The 19,312-nt window shown below is 53.9% G+C and overlaps 1 long non-coding RNA gene across 1 annotated transcript in view; it reads left to right on the top strand.

Moving 5' to 3' along the window:
• LOC128772943 (uncharacterized) overlaps nucleotides 1-15,857 on the top strand; it is a 45,319-nt gene extending 29,462 nt beyond the window's left edge. The window contains exon 3 of the long non-coding RNA XR_008417059.1: nucleotides 15,768-15,857. This is a non-coding gene — a long non-coding RNA (uncharacterized LOC128772943). The remainder of the gene's footprint in view (nucleotides 1-15,767) is intronic.
• Nucleotides 15,858-19,312: the final 3,455 nt, after the last annotated feature.

The following is a 19,312-nucleotide window of genomic DNA, read 5'->3' as shown; positions in this document are numbered from 1 at the left end:
TGGCACCTGCTTCAAGTAACGCATCCCGCACCACTTTCTGCCTCTGCACGCCTTTCGTGAGACTGTGGGACATTCGTGCCCGGGCTCGCCCTGTGGCAGGTGCAGATACTAGTGGGCTATGTCCTTGCCCTCCAGCAGCTGGTGGGTAACACATGCGTAGTGGAGATGTACATCCCTGTTCCTCACTCCAACACAACCTGCCCTGTGCTGATAAGGGGTGGGGAGGAGGAAGTGGGGGAATCCGAAGGCTTTGGCAGGGGAGTGGGTCCCCTGCCCAGGAGGGGCCTTGGAGAGCGAGTTGACTTTTCACTGAAAACATTAGGGGACGCGGCATTCTCCAAGTCAGGTTCACAGAACACCAGTCCCGGGAGGGGTCGTACGGTATCCATTCTTCCTTAGCCCTAGACCTCCTATTCCATCCAGGTGACAATGTGCCCCTTAAAATTACTCACTCTTCCGGGCTCCCTTGCCGGAAGGGTGGTCACGTGACACACTTCTGACCAATGGGATGTAAGCGGAAGTCTGCTGGGTGGAGGGGTGCTTCCAAGGTATAAAGGTTCAGACTCACTTTTGCTCTTTGCCTTTCTCCTTCTTCCTGCCTGGAAAGCAGCTGTGGTGCCTGAAAGGGCTGTGCCAGTTTGCAACCACGGGGATGAAAGGATGGCAGAGTGGGAAGCTAGAAGGAGCTTGGGATCCCAGTGCCAAGTCAGAGCCACCACATTGGCCCTGGACTGCCTCTTTCTGTACTGGGTCCTGGCCAGTAAGGAGGCGGGGGGAGCGGGGATAGTTCTCCTGCAGCTCAACACATTCCTACACATTCCTAACCAATGCAGTGTTTTGTGATAAATGGGGGCTGTGGAAAAATTATGTTGGGTTTTACCAGTTTCCACCATCAGAGGGTCACAAAATAGGTTAGTCAAGTTCTGAGAAATCCTAATGTAAGTATAACGGTTGAACTCAACGTTTCCCAAGATCTTTGTCCACCAACAGCCGCCCCTGCCCCCATCACTTCCAGGACACCCACGGAACACACTCTGGGAAACAAACCGTAGAGGAAAGAGTCAAGGAAGATTGGGGTCGAATGCTGTGTGGCTTTGCGCCTGATGTTGAACCTCTCTGATCGTGAGATTCCTACTCCATAAAGTGAGAGAGGGTCATGTAGATAAAGGATAATCCAGATAAAGCACCCGGTCCTGTACCTGGTTCCTAGTCTGTCATCAGCACTTCTCATTAACGGTGCATCGTGTTTGGAAAGAATATGGCACTGGAGACGGAAGTCCTGGGCTGGAGTAATGGCCCCACCACTTGCTTCTGTGACCCTGGAGAAGGGACTCACTTCTCAGAGGCTGTGTGTTCTGAGCCGTGTGGCAGAGGTGACGATGTCCGTGTGGTGGAGAGGCCGTGTGTGAAGGTTCTGGCACAAGGGAGAGCCTCGCTCAATGTCGGAGGCGGTGTCTGAGCCCACCCCTGCCTCCAGCCCTTGCGGGCCAGCTCGGTCACCCCCATGCCCCGGAAGGCTACACAGCCAGCATTTAGCTTAGGAGTTCAGGCGTGATTGCTTTTGAGTTTTCATTTTGTCAGCTGTCCCCTCTGCCTCCCAACCTACGTCCCACCTTCCTCGGGGATGACCACTGGGCCCATCTGGGGACCCCCCCACCCCACCCCACCCCGGGCAGCCCCTCTTCTCTAGCCCACTCTGTCGCCTCACCACCCATGCCCACCAAGCTAGCGCGGCACCCAGCCTCTCCCCGGGTGTTCCCCGGATCACGAGGTCCAGCGAGTGGTGGAGTCCTGGCGTGGCCATGTGGGGCCTTGGGGAATCACCTTCCCTCCGTGCCTCAGTTTCCTCCTCTGTGGGAGGAGGGGTTGGCAGTGAATGGTCTTGAAAGCGGAGAGGAGGACACAATAAGACTTGCTTCCCAGGGACATGAGGAAGATTAAGTGAGAAAAAATGTGCAAGCGACAACACGACATTCACCGGTCACCACTGGTGGTCTTTTGTCTGCCCCGCTTCCCTCTGAGGCCTTTCGTGTCCTCAGGTACCCTCTCCCATCAGAGCCGAGAACTTCACTTTGTATGTAACACTCATCGCGTGCCAACCAGTGCCAGCTTCTTTCCCCAACAACTCTGGAATGTTCCCAGCCCCACGTGCTCACCAGGGGCTCCCTCCATGCCTTTCCTCGGTCTGGTCCCGGTCCCGGTCCCGGTCCCATCCGCTCAGAACGTGGTTGTGGGGCCACTGCACCCCAGTAATGCTCTGCTCCAGTCCTGCCCACGGGCTGGGGTGTGGTGGGGAGAGGGCAGGAGGCAGGTGCCATCTTGCTCATCCCAGGCACGAACTGATGTCCAAAGCTTAGAAAGAAATGCGCCCAAAGCTCACCGCCACTCTGGTCCTTACCTCTTGCTTCTACCGCTTTCCACCCCGCTCAGGGCCTCTTGCTGGGCAGGGCCACTGCGGGAAAGGCCCTTCTCCCAACTGGCTAATTCCATGAGGGAAAGTTGGGAAGGTGTTTGGGGCAGGGAGGGGACTGGTGTCAGAGAGGCTGATGGTCTTGGGCATCTTTCTTCCCAGGAAGAGAAAGCTTAGGCCACAGGAGCAGACCCAGCTCTGAGAGAGCAGACCCCCCAAGGCAGGGCCAGCTCCAGTGGGCTCCCCCAGCTCTGTCCCCCTGGCCCCACTCACTCACACTAGGGTAGGGGCTGTGGGGAGAAGAGGCTCTGTGATCCTCTGTGTAGCATGGAGGGGGGACAGGTGGAAGGTGGGGGAGAAAGAATACGGGAAACCAGTGGGGGAAGGATGCTTGTCCAGTGTCCTAGAGCAAGTCTACTGGTTCCCCGCCTCCCTACCCCCTTTCCCTTCTGAATGTTGGAGCCAGGGGCTCCCCGAGGAAGCCTCTGTGGTGAGCCACATACTCACTGCCACCTCCCCTCCAGGGCATCCGCTTTGGCTCCAGGCCCCGGGCAGGAGGGGACGCCAGGCTGCCCTGTGTCCGCATTCATTGCGTGAAGGGGACAGGCAGTGGCACACGGAGAGCTGTCTGGCCAAAGACTCCTAGCTGCCAGCTACCTTCCCAACTTCGGTGGCCCCAAGAGGTGAGGCAAGGCCCTGGGGTTGCTGCACTGGGTTGGGCTCTCTACGTGGTACCTCTGTCTCCCCATAAAGCTCAGAACTGCCTTTCCCAGAATTCCCTTCCCTGCAGGGTTTCAGCTGGCAAGATTTGCAAAAGGGAGTCCAGAGCCTGGGGTCGGGCCAAACACACAGAGGTGCCCGGTGGGCCCAGCTTGTCATCGGTCCCCTCCTGTCCCAGCTTGGCTTCCTGCCTGTGGGCCTTGGTAGGCATCAGCGGCCCCCAGGCCACCACCCTGCTCCTCCACAGGCCAGCAGGGCCACTGTGGGACCTGTCTCCACGGCCCCCTTCTCCAGTTTCCCCACAGGCTGCGGCCTGCCTACCACGCCACAGCCTGGATTCCGTGCACGCATGGGGAGTGAGCGGCATCACTGGAACATGGCTCTTCCCTGTGGGAGAGGCCGTGGGGTGTAGTGGCCAGAAAAATCCAGGCCTCAATGCTTGCCACCTGTGAGAGCTCAGAGTCACTGCCCCCCCGCCCCACCACGGAGGTTCAATTTCCCCACCCAGAAAATTTGAATAATGGTACTTCTCCCCAGGGTGGTCGCGAGGGTTTCAGATCATGTCGCAAGCCCCTGGCCGCGGAAGGTTCCCCCAAAGGGTCAGTGGTACAATCACCTCTTATTATATGAACATTCATGTTACTTCTAGAACATACGTCCCTTTCACGATGAATGTACTTAAGAAAAACATACCAGGAAAGAAAAATGGAACTTTAACACCAAGTGTCTGCCGTGCCCCAGCCCCAGCCTCCTATGAGCCTTGTCCGTCTTTGAGGAACTCCCTCGGTTTCTGTGACCGGTCTGAGAGCTCCTCTATACCTGGGTCTAAGAAATGTCACTGTTCTTTACTGTCCGAAATCAAGCTCAGCCTGAATCCACATGCCCTTACAGTTGGTTGTAAGGGCCAATTTCGTGTGTTTCTACAGTCTCCTATTTTTTCCCACTCCCTTCCCAGATCTTACAGGAAGTCTGACCACATGGCATCCCGGGACATAGGGCAGGGCCTGGCCTGAGTCCTGGCTGTGGCTGTTGACAATGTCACTGCCTCTTCCTCTGCAGACGATTATGTGGGGCCTGGTCTCTTTCCTGTGTCCCCTGCTGTGTGTGGGGCTGGCCAAGTGCCCATCCATCTAAGATGGGCTTAGCTCCCAACTCAGAATGGGATTTGCTAAGAGGGATGCTAAAACGAGTTTGTACCCATTGCTCCTGCAGGTGTCACCTCTAAAGTGGAAGGGGTCGGAAGAAACCACAAAGGCTTCGAATCTTGAAGGCTTTCAGAAATCCATTAAGATGCAAGCCCCCCGGTGGCAAGTGGCCATGTGGTTTATCACCCACTTGATAGATGGTTTATCCTTAGTAGTGACCACATGATCTATCAGAGAGAAAGAGGGGTCATTAGTAATTATGCTGGGAAGCGAGTGTAAATCAGGCCTTTCCCAGGCAGCCTTGGGTGTGTGGTTACCCATTTATTGAGAAAGGGTGTCTATTATTTGTGTCTCATTAGCTCCTGTGGACGGCTGGGCAGGTTTCATGGTCTCTAAACTGCAAACGTACAGAAAAAAAGGAAGTGATGTTGAGAGTAGACAGGTGATGTGCCCAAGACCAGGCAGACAGTTAGAAGCAGCCTCTGGGCTTCTATCTGGGTTCCGTCCTCCGCAGCCCTTGTCTCTGGCCCAGCCCTTCATCAGGCTGGCTCATGGGTCCCCTCTCTGTCCAGAGAACCTCCAAGGGATCCAGTCCTCAGAGCTGTTCCCAGCATCAGGCCAGAAAGGGACACATCTAGAACTTTTAAGGCAGAGGCTACAGGCACAGGGATATTTATGGTGTGGCTGAGGAGAAACCCCGGCCTGAAGTGGGGGACTGGATGAGATGACCTCTGAGGACATCCACCACTGGGAAGAGACGCGAACTCCTGGACCCCACCTGGATGCCGAGTGCTGCATTGTGCTGTGGACACCACAAGAGGGCGCCCTTGCACCAAAAAAGACAGCTATCTGCCTTCAAAAGTTCTCCCAAAGCCACCGAGCCAAAAAAAAAAAAAAAAGCCCTTTTCACTTTTTGTTACTTGTCTGATCAGTCTTCTTTTTCATTTTTTTTTTTTCATTTTGAAACAATGTCATACAAAAATGAAAGTTGCAAGTGCAATACAGGTCATTTTTGCCCCGAACCATTAGGAGTAAGTTGCTGAAACGACTCCCCAGGTCCACCTAATTCTTTAGTGTGTGTTTCCTACAAACAAGGACGCACTTTTGCGGGAAATATACACTAAAGAATTTGGTGAACTTGGGGTATCATTCCAGCAACTTACTCTCAAGGATGTACTCTAACCAGGCAACAGCAGAGTAATGTCGAAACATCATTGCCACCTAATGTTTAGCCCCCATTCATGTTGTGTCGGTTTCCCCCAGGATGTTCTTTGTAGCAGAATGTCCAGATCAGAAACATTCCTGCACTTGTCAAGTCCCTTTAGCCTCCTTTGGTCTAGAACAGTTCCTTGATATTTCTTTGACTTGTATGACCCCCACGCTGTTGGAGGAAGTCCCGTAATTTGGAGTTTTCTGATGTTGTTCATGATTATATTCGGGTCCTACACCATCAGCGGGGATTCCACAGTGCTATTCTATGACGCTCTCTTCTCGTTACTTCTACCAGGTGGGGCTTCATTTCAGTTTGTCTTATTCCTGGTGATGTTCACTTTGATCACTTGATTTGGGTGCTATCTGCCAGACTTCTTCACTGCAACATTATTATTTTGTCCTCTGGAATTGATAAACATTTTGTGGGAAGTACTTTGACGGTGTGTAACTATCTTGTTCAATTTATTTATTTAGTTACGTGAGTATGGAGTCATGGTTTCTTATTTTATTCAGTAGATTATAATCTGTTACCAACATTATATAATTTGGTGCTCAAATTACCCCCAGATTTGCCTAGTGGGAGCCCTTTCAGGGTGACACCTGTGTCCTTTGGACACATCCCCAGCATTCTTTGAGCATTTCCTTGCTTTCTGGAACCACAAGATGTCTTGGGCTCATCTTGTACTTCATCTGCCCCAATTTTGGAATTAGTCACCTCTCCAGGGAGCACTGGTTCTCCAAATAGGGAATGGTTTTTAGAAGCCAAGATCTGGGTGCTAGGTGTGCTTGCTGCTGTTGGGATGTTGCTGCTCCCAGGTGCTCACAGTGGTTAGAGCTAGGGAATACGTGTATATTTATACACCTGTTTACATGTTCATGTCAATACATACATGTTCGTATCTATCTATCTCTGTTATTTATACACCTGTTTACATGTTCATATCAATACATACATGTTCATATCTATCTATCTCTGTTATTTATACACGTGTTTACATGTTCATATTAATACATACATGTTCGTATCTATCTCTCTCTCTATCCATCCATCCATCATCTATCTATCCATCTGGAAAACCATGAGTCTTACCTAGACTTTTAGTTCCAGCCTCCACCACTACCATTTGGTTCTCTCTCTTCCATGTTTGTAACTCACCTTTCTGACAGTGCGGAACCCACTGTCTTTAATAATTATCTCCCATTATCTTTAATAAATTTACATATCTAATCAATCCCCCACAGGTAGCCAAGCTCTCACAGCTGACAACACTCTCTCAAGATTCCCACCCCCCCCCCAACCCTGCCTCCGGCTCTGACACCCCTCCATGGGTCACTGCAACCACCTTCCTCCCCAGGGTTGCTGTCCTCCCCTGCTCACCAGGCTGCGCCCTGTGGGGGGCCCTCCTCGCACCATACAGGCTCCGACCCCGCTCTCTGGGTGGCCTCCTCTGAGGTTCTGGAGCCTCCAGTTCCTGAACCTTCTAAAAACTCTGCAACGTAAGCCTGGTTGGCTCTTGGCTTTCCCCACTATCGTGTTGGTATTCCATTGCCTTGGGTTCTGTCTTCCCGTATTTTGTTGCCATTGTTTCTTCTCTTGTTCTCCCAATCTTTGTACTTTTTAAAAAGCCACGCTCTCTGGGTTCTTGTCTATCTCACATGACGGATGGACTGTTTGGTTATCATCTATGTCATCCCAGCTCCCCAGCTGGACTGTGAGACTCTAGCTGGGCATCCGGGACAAACTCAGCACATCTTTGACAGACAGATATGTCTTCTCTGCAAAGGACATGGCCAAGAGTGGGTCTGTGACATGCTGCCATCCATCATTCCTTCAACACTGCACAAATCAAAGTGGCCCCACCAGGAATTTGACCCTGAGGGCCTACTGACCTCATCCTGTGCCCTGGACATACTTCGATCAGCTCCAGTCTGCTCCTGGGCCCTGGGCAGCCCCTTGCAGGGGCCAGATGGTACCAGAGAATGGGCTGGGCTTTGCAGCAGTCATGAATGTATCAGCACAGTCCAGCTGCTCCCTTGTGTGCCCTTGGGTAGGCTTCCAACCGCTAGGTCCCCAAATGTAAGATGGGGATGCTTATGCTCTTCTGTTTTCAGGTGTTTCTCCGCACCTGTGTGGTTGGGGCCATGTGACTAGTTCTGACTGATGACTTATGAGCGAAAGTGACATGCGTATTTTTGAGTTTGATCAGGTAATCACTGATGCAGGACACCCCCCCCCCCCCCCGAGCCTTCTTGGTCAGCAGTGTTTCACGTGGTGCCTGTTCTTTCATCCTGAGTCTTACCCCAGCCATCATGCAAGGTCATAAACGAGAGAAAAACACAGGGTAGGCTATGGAAATGTGAGGGTTCTTTGTTACCGCAGCATAACCTAGCTTTCCTGACTGATGCACCCCACAGAGTTGTGAGGATTCAGTGGTGACATATGTGAGTGTGTGTGCTAGGCTCTCAGCAGGTACTCCACAAATGGGATCTCTTTGGGGGTTCAAGGAGACCGGAGAGAGAGGGTGTGACTCAGGCAGCCCGTTCCATATCAGACACAAGAGTGAAAGATCAGCAAGGGGACTGAGCTGGCCACTCTTAGGGGCAAATAAACCCACATTTTTTCAGCTCCCAGCTCGGTGCTGGGCTCATTGATGTGCATCGAGCCCCTACTGTGTGACAGGCTGGTGTTCATGATATAGGGAGCCACCGTCTGTTTGGGGTCGCAGGCACAAGGGACCATCTCGTGTAATGCGGCAAATGACAGGGGCACGGAGCAGTGGGGTGCTGGGTCCCCCTGGAGACTTCGTTGAGAGCAGCAGGCCTCCTTTCTGAGAAGGCACATACAAGCATCTGTGCACACACCCACACATTTCTGCATACACTTTCAGGGGGTTCAGGCCCAGGTTAAAATGCCTGAGCCAGGGATGCCCAGAGGCCTGGGTAGCTGACACATACCTGGCCACATGTGGCCCTGGGAAATGTGGGAGGAGCCACCAAGGCTGGGTTTCTGTTCCCAGGAGCATATAGTCTAGGCATGGGGAAGAAAACCACCAGCCAGGTAAAGAGCAGTGGCCTCTGGGAACGGGGTCCTGGCTTTGGTTTGGGGGGATTCAGAGATGATAGCCAAGCCGGGGGGGGGGGCAGGGGTGTGCACGGGCACAAATCACCTTGAACTTCACAGTCACTCCCTCCTGTCATTCTGAGAAGCCCCCTGAGCCTCCACGTACTCACTGTGAGGCTGGGTGGGAGGGCACAGCAGCTGCCATCAACCCCGTCCCACAGGGGGAGAAACTGAGGCTCAGAGAGGGGAGCGATTTCCTCAGTTCAGCTCAATTGCACAAACCTTTCCTGGTGGCTCCTGTGCGTGGCAGGTGCTGAGTGTGGCAGGTGCTGGGTGTCCGCCCGCCACTGGAGACCAGTCGTGTAAGTGATAAATCAACAACAGGGACAGTTGTGGAGCTGAGGGTGATGGTGTTCTTGTGGGGGAGGGGAATGTTGACATGTTTTGGCCCCATATTCACCAGTTTAGTCCCTCTGGGAGGAAGGGAGTCTATCACGGAGTAGACAGAGAGACAAAGGGAAGTGTTTCTTTCTCTCTTTTTTTAATGTTTTATTTATCTTTGAGACAGAAAGAGACAGAGCATGAGCGGGAGAGGGGGAGAGAGAGAGAGAGAGAGGGAGACACAGAATGCGAAGCAGGCTCCAGGCTCTGAGCTGTCAGCACAGAGCCTGACGTGGGGCTCGAACTCACAAACTGTGAGATCATGACCTGAGTTGAAGTCAGATGCTTGACCAGCTGAGCCCCCCAGGCGCCCCTGGAGGGAAGTGTTTCTGGCAGGAGGACCAGTGGGCCAAGTGTGGGCAGCAGAGGGCATGTGAGGGCACAGGGTGCACTGTGGGGGCTGTGGGGCGGTGGAGGCTGGGCAGGGTCCCCACAGCAGGAGGGCAGCGGCCGGAGAGGCCTGGCTGTGTGACATTCTCCTTTCAGGAACCATGTGTTTCTCAGCACCTGGCCTGGAGCTCTCTGGCAGGGTGTCCCCACGACCCCCTCACCCGAAGGCCTGGACCAGGTGCCCTCATTTGACCCATTCTGCATTTCTGTGGGCTGATAAGGCCTTTACCCACCTGCGACGGCATCCTGGCATTGTTGTGAGCAGGAATGAGGCCCAGGCTCCGCCCCCAACTTGCCACGTGACTCTGGGCCTCTGTTTGCTCCTCTCTGAAATGGGGATAACTCAGACACTTGCCCTGAGTGCCCCACGGGAGCCTGGTGAGGCTCAAATATGGAAGTGGGGATTTAAAGGCCTTTCCGAACCTGCAAAGTCCTACAAGAATGGAAGTTCACTGCAGGGATAATTTCCACCCTTCCCAGAGAGTTAGGCAGGACAGAGAATATTATCCCCATCTTACAGATGAGGACTCTGCCGCACAAAGATGTTAAGTGGCTTGCCCGAGGCCCCACAGGGAGTGAGCGACAGAGGCAGGATCACAACGCTGTGACTCCGGTCTAGTCTCCGCTTTGCCAATCGCTTCCGCACAAAATCCCCCACGGAAAGAATATCTCTGCGAATTCTCCGCAGCTGGAAATACTCCTCCAGCCCTCGGGGTCCACCATCCTGGCAGCAAATGAGCAGGTCAGGGGGCGTCACCCAGAGGTGTAACCAGGAGGCTGTGCCTCTACTCATCCTGACACACTGGAGTTTGGGGACAGAGGTGGAGCCGGAATCTGACAAGATGTGGCCGATGTGGTTAACGTGGCTGCACATTCTAGCAGACTCAGGCCCTACTGATCATGAAAGGGGCCTTGCCCTCCATTCCTTGTGCCCGGGAGCTGGTGACTCATGGCGCCCTTGGTCTGTGGTTGTGAAGTATGCCATCCGTCCATATGTGCCTCAAACACAGCCCCTGTGCAGCCACCTGTGACTAAGCCCGCCTCGGTCAACAAGCAAGGCAGCATGCTGGGGACAGTTGGTGGGTGAAAGCTGTCGAGGATATTGGGGGGCTGTGTGTTTTTTCTGGCACCAGGCTCAGGGTGACTAAGGGAGGCACACGTAACCATAAAAACAACCCCCCCCCCTCCTTGCACCGTCTTAATAGTCTCCAAAACATTTTCCCACACTGATCTCGTTGGGCCCTGCAGCTCTATGTGGTAAGCTAGGGTGGGCAGAGCTATCCACTCTGGGGTGCCAGGGCAGGGACCGCCAAGGGCTGCGCTAGGCCACTCCTCGCCAGTCCCTTGCCTGTGGCAGACATCACTAATCGATCACATCGCTCTCCCTTTCCGGTCCAGAATCTTTCTCCACACAGCCCTTTGGCAGCAGTTCATTGAGGACTGGCATCCCTGGGGCAGGGGACGGAGGTCAGTTACCTAAGCAGCTGGCTGACGTGGCCCGAGGCTTGTCAGTTTCCCATCTGAGACAGGAAGATGGACCAGAAGTCCTGTGTCTCTGGAATGCTCTGTTGACAAGTCCTGTCTCATGCTTCTCTGCTGCCTTCCACCCCACCGTAGCTCTGTCTTGTGACCGCTGAGGGACCCCGTGATGGTCTCCTCTCTGCCTCCAGTGAGTTGGGGGAGCTCATCAGCACGCCCTTCCTGGAGTTCTCTGCTCAAATGCTCCCAAAGGCTCTTCACAGCCTTCCCAAGAGAGCCCGGCTGCAGAGTGCCCAGGACCTTCAGCTCATCACCCAGTGCAACTCCCAGACTCCCCTTTACTCAGCCAAAGGGAACGTTTGACCCTGTGTGTGGCCTCCCCTGAGGGAGCAGCTGAGAAAGATTTTGGCACCCTCCCCTCTCCCCGCCCCCGATCCTGGCTGATTAGGTTCATGCTGAATTCTAGGGAGTGGAGCCAGGTGGCTGGGCTTCCCCACGGCTGCCCTCACACTGAAAGGCCTTGAGCTGTTCCACCTGGAACAGAGTAGGGACTGCTGGGATGGCTGGAGGAGGGACGGCTCGTGTTAGAGGGACTGCATGGGCCCATGGGGAAAGAGACTGTGAGTTCAAAGCCTGGCTGGGTCTCTGACTAGCTGGTGACAGCAGGTGAGTGGCTTAGTCTCTCTGAGGCTCAGTTTCCTTGCTTTAAAACGGAGCTGGTAATCACAAAAAGACAAGAACTGTAGGATTCCACTTACCTGAGTGCCTAGGGTGGTCGGACCCAGGGGGACAGAAAGTAGGCGGGGAAGATTGTTTTGGCGGTTTGCTTTGCAAGATGAAAGGGTTCTGGGCACACAACCATGTGACTATATCAACACTGCTGAGCGGTGCACTTAAAAATGGCTAGGATGGTGACTTATACTTCATGCGTATTTTACCACAAGGAATTATTTTTTAATCTAAAAAATGGAGCGAAAAAGAGCATTTATATCGTGGGGCGGTTGTAGGACTTAAATGAGATGACCTTCCCCCCCATCACTCTGCATGTGTGCAGTGTGGAAAGGTCACGTGATGAATCCTATCCCTTCAGGCTCTCTTCCTAAGAAGGGAGGTCGCTGCATGGAAGGGCTACCACGGGGGGTGGTGAGTTTCTCGGCAGAAGAGGTGTGCAAGTGGAGGCCAGGTGGCTGAGTGCTGCTGTGGGGGTGGCCTTGGATTTTCTTCCAGCCCTGGATTTCGGGGGGGGGGTGGTTCTGAGCTGCACCCATCTTGTCCTGCCCCACCTCCATCTGCTTGTGCCTCTGTCCTGCCCCTGCACCCACCGCCCATCCATACCAGGCCCCCAGCACCTGCCTCCCTGACAACAGCCTGTCCAAGGGGCCACAGTGGGCTGTTTCCATCTCGACTCGGACCCCCGCGAGCCTCAAGAGGGACAGTTGGTGGGGGAGAGCGGGGTCAAGGGCAAAGCGCGGGGGGTCAGAGAGAGGCGGACTCAAGCCTGCCCTCCCTTCTCTGCGTGCGGGCTGGATAACAACACCCCTTTCGTGGGGTCCTCGTGGTAGTAAATGACAGAATGCAGGAAAGTGCTTGGAACCCAGTGAACTCTCGACAAACTGTAATTTATATAAATTGTTAGTTTTTGAGTGTTGAGTGGTGTGTGTATAATTTGTTTCTGAGAGAGAAGGATGGGGGCAGGGGGGAGGAGGGGTTCCAGGCCCAACCACAGGAGCTGGGTCCTTCCTGGGGTGAGGGACCTTCCACACGCCAACCAAGACCCCTGTCAGAACAGGTCAAGAGGCCCAAATACCCCTGGGGAGTCCCCCAAAGACCCCATCCCCTCATCTAGTCCTCCCTCAGTGGACAGAGGCTTGGAGGGGGGCAGGGACACCCCAGGAGCTAAATCTTCAGCTCAGGGCTCTGTCCTCGGCCCAAGGAGAGCCCCCTCTGAGCCCACTGTCCACACAGGGTTTGGGGGCTCTGGCCCAATGTGGCTTGAAAGCTGTCCCCATTTCCTCTGTCCCAGGGGAGTTCACTCAACCATTGGAAGTCTCAGTAAAAAAGAAACCCCTGACAGGTGTCAGAAAGCAATTTAGAAGTGACAGCTCCCAGGGACAGTGTTGGAAAACCCATCACAGGACAGCCTGGGTCTCACCTGGCAGGTGAGAGTGGGGAGCGCCCGTGGTAATCAGGTCTCTAACTTCCTATGAACCTTCTATGGGAGGAAGCCAGGAGGTCAGGGCCCAGCATGGTCAGGGTTCAAGTGAGACAGAACCTGGACCAGTCCCACTAGTTTCCCATATTTGCATGATGTAAATATTATGTAAATATTTGCCAGCGATGAATTAGTATAGTCACAACAAAATCATTATTTTTTATTTTTCTTTACTTAAAAAAATGTTAACGTTTATTTATTTTTGAGAGAGAAAGAGAGAGACAGCGTGAGCAGGGGAGGGGCAGAGAGAGAGAGAGGGAGACACAGAATCTGAAGCAGGCTCCAGCCTCCCAGCTGTCAGCACAGAGCCGGACATGGCACTCGAACTCACAAACCATGAGATCATGACCTGAGCCGAAGTCAGGTGCTCAACCGACTGAGCTATCCAGGTGTCCCCAAATCATAATTTTTAAAAAGAGCTAATATTTCTTGTGCTTGCTCTGGGTTATAACACTGCCCCGGGTGCTTCGACATAGATTGATTCTCTTTTCTCGATCTTCATCACAGCAGTGAAATAGACACGGATACTCTCCCTGTTTTCCAAGGGAGGAAATGGAGCTCAGAGCAGGGAAACCAAGGCACGAAGATGGCAAGTGAAGGGTTGGGATTGCGGACCCCACCTCTTAGCCCCTCTAAAAATCCGCTGGACACGGGATATGAGCCCCTGGCTCAGACACTTCTTGTGGGGGTCAAACCAGCGCGTGCAAAGTCGCTCAGGAAACTGTAAATGGAATTATTACTAAAACAACAAACTCCTTTAGATTTCCTCAGAACCAAACATAACCATCCCTCTTTTTCTGCAAGAGCGATCACTAGGGCCCAGAGGAGGCCAAGGAAGGGTTCAATGACCACTGTCTCAGAGTGGAAGGCACAGGCCACGTTGGAACCAGACTGGACTCCCTGAAACCAGTCAGCATTGCTTTGATCCGGGTAGAACTCGTTTGATCCAGTTAGATTTAGTTGGAATCTGTTTGACGAGTCCTGAAGGAGTGTGATCCAATCAGATCATGTTAGAACCAGGTTTTATCCTGACCTGGTTAGAATCAGAATGAGCCAGAACTAGCTTGGACTGGTTAGAAGTGGTCTGAGCCTGTTGTGACTGGTGTGAAACAGCCAAAACCTATCCGGAATGGCGATAGACCCCGGCTCTGGTTTCACAGGAGCAGCTCCGAGAACATCTCGGAGATCGGGGAGCAGTGGCGCACAATGGGGAAGTGTGGAGTAGGCCGGTGGGGGTAGCGAGAGCCAGGCCTGGCCCTGCCTGGGGAGGGCCTTGCATGCCACGCTGGAGCCTATGATGTCATAGCCGTACTCACACCACATATAACCCTCCGGAGTGTTGCGTAGGCCACGTGGCCGTAAATCAATTAGCCTCTTGCCCAATGATTAATGGGAGGGAAGTTTTCATCACTTGTTCTGGGTAAATGATTGCATATGGAAGCACATCTTTGATTGTATGAGTTCTTGCTGGAGCATGACGTTTCTTGGAGAGGGTTCCCTGTGCAATGTGGAGCCCCTGCAGCCCTCCCGTGCCCCCACCCCCCTTCAACGGACATCCCGCTCCCTGCGTCCCCCTTGCTGTCTCCTCTTTCCCCCTCCCTCCCCAGCTTTGTCTCTCCAGGAGTCTCTGTGGTATCTTCCCAGGCCAAAGGGCTCACCCAGGGCCCAGGAGGAGGTGGTGTTGGCCAAACCCAGGGCCAGTTGTGCCTTGTGGACAAGTGTGACGGCACAGGACAGAGAACGACTTGCCACTGTTTGGGGCCAGAGGTGATCTACACAGTCCAGGCCCATCTACAGACAGGGAGCTGAGAGGAGAGAGGGGCTGGGGTACCTGTGGGGTTCCCACAGAACCAGGTCGACGAAGCCACAGGTGACTCCACATATGAGTCCAAAGCAGAAACCCAGCTGGTCAGAAATTCTCTGCAGTGGCACCGGGGTGGCTCAGTCGGTTGAGCGTCCGACTTCAGCTCAAGTCACGATCTCACAGTTTGTGAGCTCGAGCCCCGCGTTGGGCTCTGTGCCGACAGCATGGAGCCTGGAGCCTGCTTTGAGTTCTGTGTCTCCCTTTCTCTCTGACCCTCCCCTACTTTCTCTCTCTCTCTCAAACATAAATAAACATTAAAAAAATTAAACAAAAAAGTTCTTGGGAAGATCCTTCAGAATGCACATAGGCCAGACCCTCCTCTTCCCAGAGGCCTTGAGCGGAAGGGGCTGGCTCTGGGCCACACAGCCAGGACAAAAAGAGCCTCCGGCCCCCAGACCAGAGCACTACCTCCCTCAGGAAGTGGGGCCTGTCTTTAGGGCTTTTCCATCCATCCTGCCCACAGCCGGAGCACCAGCCTGAGCCCTCTCGAAGCCCCCCCGAGGGCCTGGGAGCTCCGATCAGCCATGGTGTTTAAGAGCATGGGGTCCTGCGGGCCGTGGAGCCAGACAGACTTGGATCTGAGTCTGTGACCCTGCCTTACTAGCTGAGCAACCTTGGCTAAGAGTCTTCACCTCTCTGAGCCTCAGTTTACTCGTCCACAAAATGGGGATAATACTTGAAGTCAGCTCGTAGGCTTGTTGGGAGTTTAAATGAACTGATATGCAAAGTTCACGCTACAGGGTCTAGCTGTTCACTTACTGGTGAATCAACAATACTGTTAACATTTATAATAGTGATTATTGTTATCACTGAGCCCTTGCTTTTTGTCACAGAGGCGCTAGAAGATGACTGAGGATGCTGGTAGGGTACCTGTTCAGTACCATCTTACTTGATGTGTGGCTTCAGTTTGCCCAGATATAAAGTGGGGTAAGTACCTCTGCTCTGCCTGCACCCCAAGGGGGTCGTAAGAATCCGGAATGTGAAAGTGCTGTGCAAATTGCCACTTCTGGGGAACACGGAGATGCCTGCCCACTTCTCTGTCCGGGATGCTGCCGGAAGTGTGGTCAGTGGTCACGTGGCCTCCAGCTGTCAGCCCCTGTAGCCGGGCTCAGCTGCAGATAGCCACCTCGCCCGAGGTCGTGCCCTCCCCAGGGCAGCCTGCAGCCGGGGGATGAGACAGCAGGGGGCACAAAGACCCAGCCATTTGGGTCCACAAGGGACACTGTCGGGCACTGGTTGAGCCTGTACCATCAGACCTGCATCGAGGTCTGTCTCTGCCCACTACCTCCTCCCCCCCCTCTTTCCTCTCACACGTGTTGACCCCTCGTAACACCTTGCACCCCAAACTTCACCCCCAACTGCTTTCGGGGAACCCCGCCTGCAAAAACTGTGTAAGAAGGTTGTGTTGCTAACACCGCTATCCTCATTACACAGAGAAGGCAGCCCCTGGGGCCCAAACCACCCACCCCTGAAAAATAGGCCCTTTCACGCCGGCTCAGATTCCCAGAAATCCGGAAATGCAGTTCAGCTGGGAGGGAGGCTGTCCAAGTTGAGTTTTGTGTGAGTTGCCGGTGACGCTACAATGTGGGATAGAAGGTGTGTGGAGCTCCATACCTAATACGCACCTCTTTCCAGAAGGCCCTACTCAGGGAGCCTGGGCAGTGAGTGTGTCCCACGGCGATGGCCAATCCTCGGTCCCTGGGCAAACCCCCACCTCTGCTGCTGCCAGTAGAGTCTTCACAGCTCGCGGCGAAGTGGGGAAAGTTGGACAGAGCGCTGGGTCTTAGGGGAGAGATTATGCTGGTCATAATTGTCTGCGGTTAGTATGACTACACAATGCTGAGAGTAGAGGGTAGCTTGTTATCTCTTTCGATCGCTTCACTTGGCCAAAGCGGCTCCACCCGGAAATCTAGGTCTGAGGGCCACTGACGGGTCCCAAATCACCTGAGCGGGCTTCCTGTCCTGCTGGCCGAGGGGTCTGACCGCAGGCAAGGATCAGCAGCCTGCTGACCTTGGCCTAGCAGACAAGGTGGGCACCTTGGCCGTGGTTGTGTCCAGGACGGCCAATGGCTTGCCGATCATCCTTCTTGGGGCCTCAGCCCCCTCCAAAAATTGAGCTGCGGGTGGGGTGACCCCAGGTCCCTTCCTGCCTTTAAGGTGCCCACAGTGAGATCCTCAGAGGAGAATTCCAGAAGGAGGGGCCAGTAAGGACCGGCAGGCTGTGGGTGCCTGGCCCTCAGCCCCGTGCTTCAGGTCCCGCCAGAGAAGGAATGAGGGCCAGGTGGGTCAACAGCACCCCCGCGTGAGCGGTGAGCCCCCATCATCACTCCTGGACTAATTGCCACCCCACCCGCCCGCCAGGTGCCCGCCCGTGTGTCCCCAGCTCTGGGGCTGCTATTAACGACATGTTGCAGCAGCTTTACGAAGCGTGGCTCGGAACAATTTTACACCTCATTTGATTTATGTTCCCGGATTCGCTCCTCTCTCAGAGACTCCCTCCCTCCGGAGAGACAGCATGTGTCATCCACTCTGGCTCTCCTGCGTTCCCACAGAGCCAGTCTCTGTGTCAGGAAGGGCCGGCCTCAGACCCTAGGTCCTGAGCAAACAATCCCGTGACCTGGCTCTTCCTCCAGGGCTTTCTTCCAGATGTGTGTCCCTGAGCCGGGACACCTGTGACTGAGGCCTTCGGAGGTGGGCTTAGCCACAACAGAATCCCAGAGCAACGAAAGTCCTTGGGGATTGGTTGCCAGCACACCCGTATCTTACAGATGGGGAAACTGAGAGGTGGAAAGAGTCCTCGGTGTCTTCTAGACCCTTCTGAAGGTCACATGGCCAGTCTGTGGCAGACGCCTGCCTCCCCTCTCAGCAGTAAAGAGGGCTGGTCCTCACAGGGAGTCACCAGGTCAGCTGTGAGCCAGCCTTCCCGCCAGTAGGACCTGCTGGGCTGGACTCTTTGTCCAGACAGTGTCCTTGACGTAGGCTGAAGAAATAGACGAGCAACAGGGCCATCTGGTCCACCTCCCTCATTGCAGAGGGAAGGCAAGGAGGATGGGAGAGGAAGAGTGATTCCCTGCAAAGCACACAGCCAGTAGGATGCAGGCTGGGCTAGAACGCTGGCTTCACGACCCTGGGATCTTATCCCCTTCTCCCTAAGAGGCAAGAACGTTCCTACAACCACCTCTTCTCATTCACTCACTTTTGAACGGATGCCTCTCAGGAACCAGGCTTGGTGGTAAGCTCAGAGGACGTGAGGATGGACCAGACAGAGAAGCACCCGGCTGTCCCAGCCCAGTGTAGTGAGGCCGCGGGGGAACGTGTAGGCCCCAGCAGCGGACCCCTCCCTCTGCTCAGCGAACTCCTGCCATGGGGAATGTTGCTTGCAGGGGAACCCGCTGCCCACCACAGAGGCCGGTAACCCGTAATCCCAGCCGCCCTTGAGATATGTGAACAAGGTTTGACCCGTTAGATATACCCGTCCCAGGTTATACTCAAGCTGGTGACATGAAGAGAGAGGGGACAAGGATATTCTCTGTGGCCACAGGGCTGGGGCAGCTGCACTAAGATCGAGTGCCCAGAGGTAATACTGGTGACGTGGGTGGTGCGGGCCACAGTGTCCCCGCAGCCAGTTCTGGCTCTTCGTGAGGGTGATAGTTCCCACTAGCATGATACCCCGACCCACCTGGAGGACAGGGGAGGCTCTCCGTATTCATCAGAGATAACTTCTGATTTCGGAAACTTTCAAATCTATACGAAAGCAGAATAGCACCAAGAACCCCCACGTGTCCATTGCCAAGCTACGAGATTCACAAACATTCACGGTTCTTTTTTTTTTTTTTTTTAATTTTTTAAAATGTTTATTTTTGTGAGAGAGAGAGAGACAGAGTGTGAATGGGGGAGGGGCAGAGAGAGAGGGAGACGCAGAATCCAAAGCAGCCTCCAGGCTCCCAGCTGTCAGCACAGAGCCCGACGAGGGGCTCGAACTCACGAACTGTGAGCTCATGACCTGAGCTGATGTCAGCCGCTCAACTGACCGAGCCACCCAGGCGCCTCTAACATCCTGCCATTCTTGTTCGTCTTCCCTCCTGTAGAGTTTCCAAACACTTCTTTCCTCAAAACATTTTAATTAAGAGTTCACTTTTCAGCAGAGTTTTAGGTTTACAGAAAATTTGAGCAGGTGGTGCCACGGATTCCCCTAAAGTCCATCCCATACCCAATTTCTCCTACTATTAACATCTTACGTTAGTATGGTACATTTGTTACAAGTAACAAACCAACGCTGATATGTTGTTATTAAATCGAGTCCATACATGATCAGACTGCCTTAGTTTTTCATCAGTGACCTTTGCCTGTTCAGGATCCCATGCAGGAGACCACATTA

Source organism: Panthera pardus, unplaced genomic scaffold (genome assembly GCF_024362965.1).
Source record: "Panthera pardus isolate Hobbes unplaced genomic scaffold, ASM2436296v1 HiC_scaffold_24, whole genome shotgun sequence".
Taxonomy (NCBI): Eukaryota; Metazoa; Chordata; class Mammalia; order Carnivora; family Felidae; genus Panthera; species Panthera pardus.
The sequence above is the reverse complement of the archived record's forward strand: the minus strand, read 5'-3'. Positions and strand labels throughout refer to the sequence as shown.